The following is a 15,767-nucleotide window of genomic DNA, read 5'->3' as shown; positions in this document are numbered from 1 at the left end:
GCAAGGTTTACAATTGGGGGAAGGGTAGATATGATGCTGTCAGGCAGGAACTGAGGAGCATAAGTTGGGAGCATATGCTGGCAGGGAAGGGCACGGTCGAAATGTGGAACTTTTTCAAGGAGCAGATAGTAGGGGCCATTGATAAGCATGTCCCTGTCAGACAGGGAAGGGATGGTCATGTGAGGGAACCGTGGTTGACAAGAGAGGTTGAGAGTCTTGTTAGGAAGAAGAAGGATGCGTATATAAAGTTGAGGAAAAAGGGCACAGGCATAGCTCTGGAGGGATACAAGATGGCCAGGAAGGATCTGAAGAAAGGGATTAGGAGAGCTAAGAGAGGGCATGAAAAATGCTTGGCGGGTAGGATAAAAGAAAACCCCAAGGCCTTTTACGCGTATGTCAGAAATATGAGGATGACTAGGGGGACCATAGGTCCGGTCAAGGACAATAGCGGGAGACTGTGTGTTGAGCCGGAAGAGATAAGTGAGGTTTTGAATGAGTACTTCTCTTCGGTATTTACGAATGAGAAGGGGTGTATTACTGAAGAGGACGGTGTGAAACAGACTGGTAAGCTCGAGGAAGTGCTCGTTAGGAGGGAAGATGTGTTGGGGTTTTTGAATAACTTGAAGATAGACAAGTCTCCCGGGCCTGACGGGGTATATCCAAGGATGTTATGGGAAGCAAGGGATGAAATTGCAGAGCCGCTGGCAATGATCTTTTCATCTTCTCTGCTGACGGGGGTGGTACCAGGTGATTGGAGGGTGGCAAATGTTGTGCCCCTGTTCAAGAAAGGGAATAGGAACAACCCTGGGAATTACAGGCCAGTTAGTCTTACTTCGGTGGTAGGCAAGTTGATGGAAAAGGTGCTGAGGGATAGGATTTCTGAGCATCTGGAAAGACACTGCTTGATTCGGGACAGTCAGCACGGTTTTGTGAGGGGTAGGTCTTGCCTCACAAGCCTGATTGAATTCTTTGAGCAGGTGACCAAGCAAGTGGATGAGGGTAAACCAGTGGATGTGGTGTACATGGATTTTAGTAAGGCATTTGATAAGGTCCCCCATGGTAGACTTATGGAGAAAGTCAGGAGGCATGGGATAGTGGGGAATGTGGCCAGTTGGATTAAGAATTGGCTAACTGATAGAAGGCAGAGAGTGGTCTTAGATGGTAAATACTCAGCCTGGAGCCCAGTTACCAGTGGCGTGCCGCAGGGATCAGTTCTGGGTCCTCTCCTGTTTGTGATTTTTATTAACGACTTGGATGAGGAAGTCGAAGGGTGGGTCAGTAAATTTGCAGATGATACAAAGGTTGGTGGAGTTGTGGATACCGAGGAGGGCTATTGTCGTCTGCAAAGGGACTTGGATAGGTTGCAGTGCTGGGCTGAAAAGTGGCAGATGGAGTTTAACCCTGAAAAGTGTGAGGTCGTCCATTTTGGAAGGACAAACATGAATGCAAAATACTGGGTTAACGGTAGGGTTCTTGGGCATGTGGAGGAGCAGAGAGACCTTGGGGTCTATGTGCATAGATCATTGAAAGTTGCAACTCAAGTGGATAGGGCTGTGAAGAAGGCATATGGGGTGTTAGCGTTCATTAGCAGAGGGATTGAATTTAAGAGCCGTGAGGTGATGATGCAGCTGTACAGGACCTTGGTAAGGCCTCATTTGGAGTACTGTGTGCAGTTCTGGTCGCCTCATTTTAGGAAGGATGTGGAAGCCTTGGAGAGGGTGCAGAGGAGATTTACCAGGATGTTGCCTGGAATGGAGAATAAGTCTTACGAGGAAAGGCTGAACATTCTAGGCCTCTTCTCATTAGAAAGGAGAAGGATGAGGGGTGACATGATAGAGGTTTATAAGATGATCAGGGGAATAGATAGGGTAGACAGTCAGAAACTTTTTCCCCGGGTGGAGCAAAGCGTTACAAGGGGTCATAAATTTAAGGTGAAGGGTGGGAGATATAAGGGGGATGTCAGGGGAAGGTTCTTTACCCAGAGAGTGGTCGAGGCATGGAATGCCTTGCCCGGGGAAGTTGTTGAGTCAGAAACTTTAGGGACTTTCAAAAGGCTTTTGGATAGGTATATGGATAAAGGAGAATGATGGGGTATAGATTAAATTGTCCTTGACAGAGGACAAAGGATCGGCACAACATTGTGGGCCGAAGGGCCTGTTCTGTGCTGTATGTTCTATGTTCTATGTTCTATGTAAGTAAGATGTTTCTCCTGGTTGAGGAGTCTAGAACCAGGGGACACAATTTCAAAATAAGGGGGAAGCCACTTGGGACAGAGATGAGGAGAAATGTCATTACTCAGAGGGTTGTGAATCTTAGGAATTCTCTATCCCAGAGGGCTGTGGAAGCTCAGTCATTGAGTATGTTTAAAGCAGAGATTGACAGATTGCTGAATACCAATGACCTAAAGGGATATGAGGATAGTCTGGGAAAAACACATTGAAGTGGATGATCAGCCATGATAGTATTGAATGGCAGAGCAGGCTCGATGGGCTGAATGGCCTACTCCTGTTCATATATTCCAAAGCTGCCGAAATAGTTTCTCTCAAACTACCCCATCAGGACCCCTTAATATCTCAACATCTTTGATCAAATCACCTTGAACCTCCTAAATTCCAGGGAATAAATCCCCAGTTTGTGTAATATCACCTTGTAATTTAACCCTTGGAGTCCAGTTATCATTCTGGTAAATCTACACTGCACTCAAATGGACATGGACCCCTCAAGTCTCTTTGAACCTCCAGTGTTTCTATCTTTTCACCATTTATAAAGTACTCTGTTCTGGTCTTTTTTACTGACATGGAAATCGATCTACCACAGTTTTAACCATTCACTTCAGATATCTCTTTGCATTGTTCTGCTTCCAGCTACACTGCTTACAATGCTGCCTATTTTTGTGTCATTGGTAAACTTGGGTATGTTGCATTCTACCACATCATCTTAAATCGTTAATAAATACAGCTAAACTGAGACACACACGGGCTTTGCACTAGTAAACAGGAGTGAATCATTCCAACCTCGAGGCTTTTTAACTCCAGATTTATGTTTATTTTTAGAAAAAACAAAATTCTAATTCACAACAGCCCAGCGTGGGATTTGAACTCCTACTTTTTCAATTATCAGCTCAGGCCTTCAAATTAAAACCCATAAAAAGAGATTCATTTTCCTCCTGCTGTTTTCTGACTGACTGAGGTTTTGTATATTGTTCCCTTCTCCTCTTCTTCCATGTGTTTGAAGTCTTTGAAGTTTGTCAGACATTGGTAAACTACTTCATGTGGTGTTCTGTAAATACCTTCAATTCTGTGTATCTGGAAGGGACACAATTCAAATTCTCACCTTATTGCATCAACCAAAACCTGCAGGTCCATTCAAACAACTCTATTTCCTGTCTCTGCAAAGATAGCTCACACTTCCACAATGCAGGAATGTCTGAATGGAAACAGCTTTTGACACATTTCCCAACACGTTTGCTAACACTTTTCAAGATGAAGCTAAATTCAACTCACAGATTCCAAGCGCCAAATTGAGCTTTTGGGTAGAACAGGGAACATTGATGAAATCCCAGATCTCTCTGTCCTGTCACCCATTCTAACATTGTACCATTTAGTTTATATCACTCAGTCTTCCTTCCAAAATGCATCACTTCACATTTCTCAGCATTGAAGTTAACCTGCCCTGTGTCTGTCCAATGATAGGTTGGATAGTAAGCTGTCAAGAGGACATAAAGTGTCTACAAAGAGATTTCCATAGGTTAAGTGAGTGAGCAAAAAATTGGCAGATGGAGTACAATGTGGGAAAATGTGAGCTTGTCCACTTCAGCAGGAAGAATAAAAATCAGTATATTATTGAAATGGAGAGAGACTGCAGAACTGTCCGGTACAGAGGGATCTGGGTGTCCTGGTACATGAATCACAAAATGTTACCGTGTAGCTACAGCGAGTGATTAGGAAGGCAAATGGAATATTGTTGTTTATTGCAAGGTGAATAGAATATCAAAGTAGGGAAGTGTTGTTACAGCTGTACAGGGCATAAGTTAGACGACGTCTGCAGGATTGTGGACACTTTTGGTTTCCTTACTGAAGAAATTATATAATTGCATTCGAAGTAGTTCAGAGAAGGTTCACTGGGCTGATTCCTGGGATGAAGGGGTTATCTTATGAGGAAAGGTTGAACAGGTTGGGTCTATACCCACTGGAGTTTAGAAGAATGAGAGGTGATCTGAGTGAAACATCTCAGGTCCCGAGGGGACTGGACAGGGTGGATGCTGAGAGGATGTTTCCCCTTGTTGGGGAGACTAGAACTAGGGGACACAGTTTAAAAATTAGGGACGTCCCATTTAAAACTGAGATGAGGAGAAATGTGTTTCTCTCAGAGGGGGGTCAGTCTGTGGAATTCTCTTCCCCAGAGAGCAGTGGAGGCTGGATCATTGAATATATTCAAGGCTGAGTTCGATAGATTTTTGATCAATTAGGGAGTCAAGGGTTATGGGACACAGACAGGAAAGTGGAGTTGAGTTCACAATCAGATCAGCCATTGAATGGCAGAGCAGGCTCGAGGGGCCGAATGGCCTACTCCTGCTCCTAATTCATTTGTTCTTGTGTGTTCCATTTCACCAGACTGCCTCTATCCTCCTGAAGTCTGCTACTAGTCCCTTCCCGGTTTATTACATTGCAGATGACACAAACATTGGCAAACATTGAAGTTATGCCCTGTAAACACAAGTCCAAGTCATTAGTATATATCAAAAAGATCAGTGATCCTAATATAAACCTCCACTGTATACCTCCCTCCAGTCTGAAACAACCATTGTCCACTCTCTCAGCCAATGTCGTATCCACTCAGCCAATGTCCCTTTCATCCCTGGAGCACCAATATTGCTAACTGGTCAATTAGGAGGCACCATTAAGTCCTCCCCATGAGGACCCTGGTCCCAGACCTCTCTGTTTGCACTCTCCCATCAACATTCCCCAGACAGGGACAGCATGGATTAGGTACAGAGTAATGCTCCTTCTACACTGTCCCATCCAACAGTCCCAGGACAGGAACATCATGGGGTGGATACAGAGTGAATCTCACTCTACACTGTCCAAAACAGACAGAGAGAGAGAGAGAATGAGAGAAATAGAGGGAGACACAGACAGACAGGGTGACTGAGAGTGAAAGAAGGATATTTAACATCAGACATCGGAAGATGAGGAGGCAATTTAACCCCTCGACCCTGTTCCAGCATTCAGTGAGATCAGGGCTGATCTGTGATCTAAATAACACCATATATCCCACCTTTGCCCTTTATCTCTTAATACCTTTGGTTAACAAGAATCTATCAATCACAGGTTTAAAAATTAACCAATAAGCCAGCATGAAATTTCCACAAACAATATCATGAGGGTGTGATGGTTCCCACAGTGGAATAGCTGGCTGAATATTTAAAATGGAGGCTATTCCTTCTCGATCAAAAGTGTCCGCCTGGGCCCCAACTTCATCTGCATTCCTCCCTCTCCCGATGTTTTTTTTCTCTCCATACCTATCTCAAATATGTTTGTGTACACAGCAGTGAAGGATTAAATCAAGTTAATATATCTTACATTATCCTCTTCATCCAACTCAACAATCTCTCTCTCTCTCCAAGTTTGTCCCTCTCTCCAGCACTCTCTATGCCTTCATATGTAAACCTCCGTCCCTCTGTCTCTCTCCTCGTGTCAGTGATAGCAGAGCTAGAGACAGAGATAGAAGGGGAGGGAGGGGGTGACAGAGAGGGAAAGACAGATGGAGGGACAGAGTGAGAGACAGAGAGAGGAGAGAGATGGAGTGACAGTGGGGGAAGGACAGATGGAGAGATAGAGAGAGAGAGACAGAGATAGAAATAGAAAGACAGAGAGGGAGTGACAGAGATAGAAGGAGAGGGAGGGAGTGACAGAGAGGGAAAGACAGATGGAGGGACAGAGTGAGAGACAGAGAGAGGAGAGAGATGGAGTGACAGTGAAGGAAGGACAGATGGAGGGATAGAGAGAGAGAGACAGAGATAGAAGGAGAGAGATGGAGTGATGGGGGTGGGTGGGAAGACAGATGGAGAGACCAAGAGAGAGACAGAGAGAGATGGAGTGACAGGAAGGGAAGGACCGATGGACAGGTGGAGGGATGGAGAGAGAGAGAGACAGAGACAGAAGGAGAGAGGGAGAGACAGAGAGGGAAAGACAGATGGTGGGACAGAGAGAGAGACAGAGAGAGAGACAGAGAGAGAGAGAGAAGGAGAGATTGGGAGAGACAGAGAGGGAAAGGCAGTTGGAGAGACAGAGAGAAAGAGAGAGGGGCAGAGATGGAAGGAGAGAGGGGGAGTGACAAGGAGGGAAAGACAGATGGAAAGACAGAGAGGGAGAGACAGTGATAGAAGGAGAGAGAGGGAGAGACAGAGAGGCAAAGACAGATGGAGGGACAGAGAGAGAGACAGAGAGAGAGGCAGAGAGAGAGAGAGAAGGAGTGTTTGGGAGAGACAGAGAGGGAAAGGCATTTGGAGAGACAGAGAGAGAAGGAGAGAGAGGGACTGTCAGGGAGGGAAGGACGGATGGACAGCTGGAGGGATTGAGAGAGAGAGACAGAGATAGAAGGAGAGAGAGGGAGAGACAGAGAGGGAAAGGCAGATGGAGGGACAGAGAGAGAGACTGATAGGCAGAGAACGAGAGAGAAGGAGAGATTGGGAGAGACAGAGAGGGAAAGGCAGATGGAGGGACAGAGAGAGAGAGACAGAGATATGGAGGGAGAGTGAGGGAGTGACAGGGAGGGAAAGACAGATGGAAAGACAGAGGGCGAGAGACAGTGAAAGAAGTAGAGAGAGGGTGAGACAGAGAGGGAAAGACAGATGGAGAGACAGCGAGAGAGGCAGAGATGGAAGTAGCGAGAGGGAGTGATGGGGAGGGAAAGACAGATGGAGAGACAGATGGAGAGACAGTGATGGAAGGAGAGAGAGGGAGAGACAGAGATTGAAGGAGAGAGAGGGAGTGACAGTGAAGGAAGGACAGATGGAGGGATAGAGAGAGAGAGAGACAGAGATAGAAGGAGAGAGATGGAGTGATGGGGGTGGGTGGGAAGACAGATGGAGAGACCAAGAGAGAGACAGAGAGAGATGGAGTGACAGGAAGGGAAGGACCGATGGACAGGTGGAGGGATGGAGAGAGAGAGAGACAGAGACAGAAGGAGAGAGGGAGAGACAGAGAGGGAAAGACAGATGGTGGGACAGAGAGAGAGACAGAGAGAGAGACAGAGAGAGAGAGAGAAGGAGAGATTGGGAGAGACAGAGAGGGAAAGGCAGTTGGAGAGACAGAGAGAAAGAGAGAGGGGCAGAGATGGAAGGAGAGAGGGGGAGTGACAAGGAGGGAAAGACAGATGGAAAGACAGAGAGGGAGAGACAGTGATAGAAGGAGAGAGAGGGAGAGACAGAGAGGCAAAGACAGATGGAGGGACAGAGAGAGAGACAGAGAGAGAGGCAGAGAGAGAGAGAGAAGGAGTGTTTGGGAGAGACAGAGAGGGAAAGGCATTTGGAGAGACAGAGAGAGAAGGAGAGAGAGGGACTGTCAGGGAGGGAAGGACGGATGGACAGCTGGAGGGATTGAGAGAGAGAGACAGAGATAGAAGGAGAGAGAGGGAGAGACAGAGAGGGAAAGGCAGATGGAGGGACAGAGAGAGAGACTGATAGGCAGAGAACGAGAGAGAAGGAGAGATTGGGAGAGACAGAGAGGGAAAGGCAGATGGAGGGACAGAGAGAGAGAGACAGAGATATGGAGGGAGAGTGAGGGAGTGACAGGGAGGGAAAGACAGATGGAAAGACAGAGGGCGAGAGACAGTGAAAGAAGTAGAGAGAGGGTGAGACAGAGAGGGAAAGACAGATGGAGAGACAGCGAGAGAGGCAGAGATGGAAGTAGCGAGAGGGAGTGATGGGGAGGGAAAGACAGATGGAGAGACAGATGGAGAGACAGTGATGGAAGGAGAGAGAGGGAGAGACAGAGATTGAAGGAGAGAGAGGGAGTGACTGGGAGGGAAAGAGAGATGGAGAGATAGAGAGAGAGAGACAGAGAGGGAAAGACAGATGGAGGGACAGAGAGAGAGACAGAGACAGAGAGAAAAGGAGAGGTTGGGAGAGACAGAGAGGGAAAGGCAGTTGGAGACAGAGAGAGAGCGAGGGGCAGAGATGGAAGGAGAGAGAGGGAGTGACAGGGAGGGAATGACAGATGGAAAGACAGAGAGAGGGAGACAGTGGTAGAAGGAGAGAGAGGCAGAGACAAAGAGGGAAAGACAGATGGAGAGACAGAGAGAGGTGCAGAGATGGAAGGAGACAGAGGGAGAGACAGGGAGGGAAAGACAGATGGATGGACAGAGAGAGAGACAGAGAGAGAAGGAGAGAGAGGGAGTGTCAGGCAGGGAAGGATGGATGGACAGATGGAGGGATTGACAGAGAGAGAAAGAGATAGAAGGAGAGAGAGGGAGAGACAGAGAGGGAAAGACAGATGGAGGGACAGAGAGAGAGGCAGAGACAGAGAGAGAAGGAAAGATTGGGAGAGGCAGAGAGGGAAAGGCAGATGGAGGGACAGAGAGAGAGAGAGAGAGGCAGAGATGGAAGGAGAATGATGGAGTGACAGGGAGGGAAAGACAGATGGAAAGACAGATGGAGAGACAGTGATAGAAGGAGAGAGAGGGAGAGACAGAGATTGAAGGAGAGAGAGGGAGTGTCAGGCAGGGAAGGATCGATGGACAGATGGAGGGATTGACAGAGAGAGAAAGAGATAGAAGGAGAGAGAGGGAGAGACAGAGAGGGAAAGACAGATGGAGGGACAGAGAGAGAGGCAGAGACAGAGAGAGAAGGAAAGATTGGGAGAGGCAGAGAGGGAAAGGCAGATGGAGGGACAGAGAGAGAGAGAGAGAGGCAGAGATGGAAGGAGAATGATGGAGTGACAGGGAGGGAAAGACAGATGGAAAGACAGATGGAGAGACAGTGATAGAAGGAGAGAGAGGGAGAGACAGAGATTGAAGGAGAGAGAGGGAGTGACTGGGAGGGAAAGAGAGATGGAGGGATAGAGAGAGAGAGACAGAGACGGAAAGACAGATGGAGGGACAGAGAGAGAGACAGAGAGAGAGGCAGAGACAGAGACAGAAGGAGAGATTGGGAGAGACAGAGAGGGAAAGGCAGTTGGAGACAGAGAGAGAGAGAGGGGCAGAGATGGAAGGAGAGAGAGGGAGTGACAGGGAGGGAAAGACAGATGGAGAGACAGAGAGAGGTGCAGAGATGGAAGGAGACAGAGGGAGAGACAGGGAGGGAAAGACAGATGGATGGACAGAGAGAGAGACAGAGAGAGAAGGAGAGAGAGGGAGTGTCAGGCATGGAAGGACGGATGGACAGATGGAGGGATTGACAGAGAGAGAAAGAGATAGAAGGAGAGAGAGGGAGAGACAGAGAGGGAAAGACAGATGGAGAGACAGAGAGAGGTGCAGAGATGGAAGGAGACAGAGGGAGAGACAGGCAGGGAAAGACAGATGGATGGACAGAGAGAGAGACAGAGAGAGAAGGAGAGAGAGGGAGTGTCAGGCATGGAAGGACGGATGGACAGATGGAGGGATTGACAGAGAGAGAAAGAGATAGAAGGAGAGAGAGGGAGAGACAGAGAGGGAAAGACAGATGGAGGGACAGAGAGAGAGGCAGAGACAGAGAGAGAAGGAAAGATTGGGAGAGACAGAGAGGGAAAGGCAGTTGGAGAGACAGAGAAAGAGAGAGAGGCAGAGATGGAAGGAGAGAGAGGGAGTGACAGCGAGGGAAAGACAGATGGACGGACAGAGAGACAGACAGAGATAGAAGGAGAGAGATGGAGTGTCAGGCAGGGAAGGACGGATGGACAGATGGAGGGATTGACAGAGAGAGACAGAGATAGAAGGACAGAGAGGGAGAGACAGAGAGGGAAAGACAGATGGAGGGACAGAGAGAGAGGCAGAGACAGAGAGAGAAGGAGAGATTGGGAGAGACAGAGAGGGAAAGGCAGTTGGAGAGACAGAAAAAGAGAGAGAGGCAGAGATGGAAGGAGAGAGAGGGAGTGACAGCGAGGTAAAGACAGATGGAAAGACAGAGAGAGAGACAGAGAGAGAAGGAGAGAGATGGAGTGTCAGGCAGGGAAGGACGGATGGACAGATGGAGGGATTGACAGAGAGAGACAGAGATAGAAGGACAGAGAGGGAGAGACAGAGAGGGAAAGACAGATGGAGGGACAGAGAGAGAGGCAGAGACAGAGAGAGAAGGAGAGATTGGGAGAGACAGAGAGGGAAAGGCAGTTGGAGAGACAGAAAAAGAGAGAGAGGCAGAGATGGAAGGAGAGAGAGGGAGTGACAGGGAGGGAAGGACAGATGGAAAGACAGTGAGAGAGACAGTGATAGAAGGAGAGAGAGGGGGAGACAGAGATTGAAAGAGTGAGAGGGAGTGACTGGGAGGGAAAGAGAGATGGAGAGATAGAGAGAGAGAGACAGAGATGGAAGCAGAGAGGGGAGAGACAGAGAGGGAAAGGCAGTTGGAGAGACAGAGCGAGAGAGAGAGTGGCAGAGATGGAAGGAGGGAGAGGGAATGTCAGGAAGGGAAAGACAGATGGAAAGACAGAGAGAGAGAGACAGTGATAGAAGGAGAGAGAGGGAGAGACTGGGAGGGAAAGACAGATGGAGGGACAGAGAGAGAAGGAGAGAGAGGGAGTGTCAGGGAGGGAAGGACAGATGGACAGATGGAGGGATTGAGAGAGAGAGACAGAGATAGAAGGAGAGATTGGGAGAAACAGAGAGGGAAAGGCAGTTGGAGAGACAGAGATGGAAGGAGAGAGAGGGAGTGATGGGGAGGGAAAGACAGATGGAGAGACAGAGAGAAAGACAGCGATAGAAGGAGAGAGAGGGAGTGACAGGGAGGGAAAGACAGACAGAGGGACAAAGTGAGAGACAGAGAGAGAAGGAGAGATAGGGAGAGACAGAGAGGGACAGAAAGATGGAGAGATAGAGATAAAAGGAGAGAGATGGAGAGACAGGGAGGGAATGACAGACGGATGGAGAGAGAGAGGGTCAGAGATAGAAGGAGAGAGAGGGAGTGACACGAGGGGAAAGACAGATGGAGGGACGGTGAGAAAGTGAAGGAGGGAGAGGGAGAGATAGAGAGGAGGAGAGTGGGAGTGACAGAGAGGGTAAGACAAATGGTGGAACAGAGAGAGAGACAGAGATAGTAGGAGAGATTGGGAGCAACAGAGAGGGAAAGGCAGATGGAGGGACAGAGAGAGAGAGACAGAGAGACAGAGAGAGAGGCAGAGACAGAGAGAGAAGGAGAGTGTGGATGAGACAGAGAGGGAAAGGCAGTTGGAGAGACAGAGAGAGAGAGAGGCAGAGATGGAAGGAGAGAGAGGGAGTGACAGGAAGGGAAAGACATATGGAAAGACAGAGAGAGAGAGACAGAGATAGATGGAGAGAGAGGGAGAGACAGAGAGGTAAAGACAGATGGATGGGCAGAGAGAGAGAGAGAGGCAGAGATGGAAGGAGAGAAAGGGAGAGACAGAGAGGGAAAGACAGATGGAGAGACAGAGAGAGAGAGAGGCAGAGATGGAAGAGAAGGGCGGGAGCGTCAGAGAGGGGGAGAGAGAGGGAGAGACAGAGAGAGAAGGAGAGAGAGGGAATGTCAGGGAGGGAAAGACAGATGGAGGGACAGAGAGAGAGACAGAGAGAGAAGGAGAGAGAGGGAATGTCAGGGAGGGAAAGACAGATGGAGGGACAGAGAGAGAGAGACAGGGAGTGAAATGGAGTGACAGGGAGGGAAGGACAGATGGAGGGATAGAGAGAGAGAGACAGGGAGTGAAATGGAGTGACAGGGAGGGAAGGACAGATGGAGGGATAAAGAGATAGAGACAGAGATAGAAGGAGAGAGATGGGGTGATGGGTGGGGTGTGGGAAGACAGATGGAGGAACAGGGAGAGAGGCAGAGATGGAACGAGTGAGAGGGAGTAATAGGGAGGGAAATACAGATGTAAAGACAGAGAGAAAGATAGAGATAGGAGAGCGAGGGAGTGACAGGGAGGGAAAGACGGATGGAGGGACAGAGTGAGAGAGAGGGAGAGACAGAGAAGGAGAATGGGGCTGACAGAGGGAAAAACAGATGGAGGGACAGAGAGAGATACAGAGATAGAAGGAGAGAGAGGGAGTGTCAGAGAGGGAAAGACTGATGGAGGGACAAAGTGAGGGACAGAGAGCGAAGGAGAGAGATGGAGTGACAGGGAGGGAAGGACAGATGGAGGGATAGAGAGAGAGAGACAGAGATAGAAGGAGAGAGAGGGAGTGACAGAAAGGGAAAGACAGATGGAGGGACAGCGAGAGAGCGAGAGACAGAGGAAGAGGCAGAGACAGAGATAGAAGGAGAGAGAGGGAGTGACATTGGGGGAAAGACAGATGGAGGGATAGAGAGAGAGAGAAGGAGGGAGAGGGAGAGACAGAGAGAAAGAGAGTGGGAGTAACAGAGAGGGAAAGACAAATGGTGGAACAGAGAGAGAGACAGAGATAGAAGGAGAGAGAGGGAGCAACAGAGAGGGAAAGACTGATGGAGGGACAAAGTGAGGGAGAGAGAGTGAAGGAGAGAGATGGCGTGACAGGGAGGGAAGGACAGATGGAGGGACAAAGTGAGGGACAGAGAGAGAAGGAGAGAGATGGAATGACAGGGAGGGAGGGACAGATGGAGGGATAGAGAGAGAGAGACAGAGATAGAAGGAGAGAGAGGGAGTGACAGAAAGGGAAAGACGGATGGAGGGACAGAGAGAGAGAGAGAGAGAGAATGGAAGAGGCAGAGACTGAGATTGAAGGAGAGAGAGGGAGTGACATTGGGGGAAAGACAGAGGCAGGGAGTGACTGGGAGGGAAAGACAGAGAGAGAGGCAGAGATGGAAGGAGAGAGAGGGAGTGACAGGGAGGCAAAGACAGACAGAGGGACAAAGTGAGAGACAGAGAGAGAAGGAGGGAGAGGGAGAGAAAGAGAGTGGGAGTGACAGAGGGAAAGACAAATGGTGGAACAGACAGAGAGACAGAGATAGAAGGAGAGAGAGGGAGCAACAGAGAGGGAAAGACAGATGGAGGGACAGACAGAGAGACAGATATAGAAGGAGAGAGAGGGAGCACCAGAGAGGGAAAGACAGATGGAGGGACAGAGAGAGAGACAGAGATGGAAGGAGAGAGAAGGAGTGACTGGGCGGGAAAGACAGAGAGAGAGGCAGAGATGGAAGGAGAGAGAAGGAGTGACTGGGAGGGAAAGACAGAGAGAGAGGCAGAGATGGAAGGAGAGAGAGGGAGTGACAGGGAGGGAAAGACAGATGGAGAGACAGAGAGAAAGACAGAGATAGAAGGAGAGAGAGGGAGTGACAGGGAGGGAAAGACAGACGGAGGGACAAAGTGAGAGACAGAGAGAGAAGGAGAGAGAGGGAGAGACAGAGAGGGAAGGACAGATGGACAGAGAGAGAGAGGGTCAGAGATAGAAGGAGAGAGAGGGAGTGACAGCAAGGAAAGACAGATGGAGTGATAGAGAGAGAGACTGAGATGGAAGGAGCGAGAGGGAGTGACATGATGGGAAAGACAGATGGAGGGACGGCGAGAAAGCGAAGGAGGGAGAGGGAGAGATAGAGAGAAGGAGAGTGGGAGTGACAGAGAGGGAAAGACAAATGGTGGAACAGAGAGAGAGACAGAGATAGAAGGAGAGCGAGGGTGCAACAGAGAGGGAAAGACTGATGGAGGGACAAAGTGAGGGAGAGAGAGCGAAGGAGAGAGATGGCGTGACAGGGAGGGAAGGACAGATGGAGGGACAAAGTGAGGGACAGAGAGAGAAGGAGAGAGATGGAATGACAGGGAGGGAGGGACAGATGGAGGGATAGAGAGAGAGAGACTGAGATAGAAGGAGAGAGAGGGAGTGACATGGGGGTAAAGACAGATGGAGGGACAGAGAGAAAGAGAGTGGGAGTGACAGAGAGGGAAAGACAAATGGTGGAACAGAGAGAGAGACAGAGATAGAAGGAGAGAGAGGGAGCAACAGAAAGGGAAAGACAAATGGTGGAACAGAGAGAGAGACTGAGATAGAAGGAGAGAGAGGGAGCAACAGAGAGGGAATGACAGATGGAGGGACAGAGAGTGAGACAGAGATAGAAGGAGAGAGAAGGAGTGACTGGGAGGGAAAGGCAGATGGAGGGACAGAGGGAGAGAGACAGATAGACAGAGAGAGAGGCAGAGACAGAGAGAGAAGCAGAGTGTGGGTGAGACAGAGAGGGAAAGGCAGTTGGAGAGACAGAGAGAGAGAGAGGCAGAGATGGAAGGAGAGAGAGGGAGTGACAGGAAGGGAAAGACATATGGAAAGACAGAGAGAGAGAGACAGAGATAGATGGAGAGAGAGGGAGAGACAGAGAGGTAAAGACAGATGGATGGACAGAGAGACTGAGAGGCAGAGATGGAAGGTGAGAGAGGGAGAGACAGAGAGGGAAAGACAGATGGTGGGACAGAGAGAGAGAGAGAGAGAGAGAGAAAGGGAGAGAAATGGAGTCACAGGGAGGGAAGGACAGATGGAGGGATAGAGAGATAGAGACAGAGATAGAAGGAGAGAGACAGAGTGCTGGGTGGGGTGTGGGAAGACAGATGGAGGGACAGGGAGAGAGGCAGGGATAGAACGAGTGAGAGGGAGTGATAGGGAGGGAAATTCACAAGGAAAGACAGAGAGATAGGAGAGAGTGGGAGTGACAGGGAGGGAAAGACGGATGGAGGGACAGAGTGAGAGAGAAGGAGAGAGAGGGAGTGACAGAGAAGGAGAGAGGGGTGAGAGGAAATAACAGATGGAGAGACAGAGAGAGATACAGAGATAGAAGGAGAGAGAGGGAGTGTCAGGGAGGCTAAGACAGATAGAGGGACAGACTGAGAGACAGAGAGAGTGATGGAGTGACAGGGAGGGAAGGACTGATGGAGGGATAGAGAGAGAGAGAGAGAGAGATAGAAGGACATAGAGGGAGTGACAGAAAGGGAAAGACAGATGGAGAGACAGAGAGAGGCAGAGATGGAAGGAGAGAGAGAGGGAGTGATAGAAAGGAAAAGACAGATGGAGAGAAAGAGATAGAAGGAGAGAGATGGAGAGACAGAGAGGGAAAGACAGATGGAGGGACAGAGAGTGAGAGGCAGAGATAGAAGGAGAGAGAGGAAGTGACAGAGAGGGAACGACAAATGGAGGGACAGAGAGAGAGAGGAGATCGATGGACAGACATAGAGAGGGAAAGACAGATGGAGAGACAGAGATAGAGAGAGGCAGAGATGGACGGAGAGAGAGGGAGTGACAGGGAGAGAAAGACAGATGGAAAGACAGAGAGAGAGTAAGGGAGAGAAAGGGAGAGAAGGAGAGAGATGGAGTGACAGAGAGGGAAGGATAGATGGAGGGATAGAGAGCGAGAGACATAGATAGGAGAGAGAGGGAGTGACAGGTGGTGGGGGGTGGATACAGATGGAGGGACCGAGAGAGAGAGAAGGAGAGAGAGGGATAGACAGAGAGAAGGAGAGAGGGATTGGCAGAGAGCGAAAGACATTTGGAGGAACAGAGAGCGAGACAGAGATAGAAGGAGAGGTAGTGACCGAGAGGGAAAGACAGATGGAGGGACAGAGAGAGAGGCAGAGACAGAGAGATGGAGAGAGAGGGAGAGACAGAAAGGGAAAGACAGATGGAGAGACAGAGAGAGAGAGAGACACAGATAGAAGGAGAGAGAGGGA

Source organism: Heterodontus francisci, unplaced genomic scaffold, assembly GCF_036365525.1.
Source record: "Heterodontus francisci isolate sHetFra1 unplaced genomic scaffold, sHetFra1.hap1 HAP1_SCAFFOLD_249, whole genome shotgun sequence".
NCBI lineage: Eukaryota > Metazoa > Chordata > Chondrichthyes > Heterodontiformes > Heterodontidae > Heterodontus > Heterodontus francisci.
The sequence above is the reverse complement of the archived record's forward strand: the minus strand, read 5'-3'. Positions refer to the sequence as shown.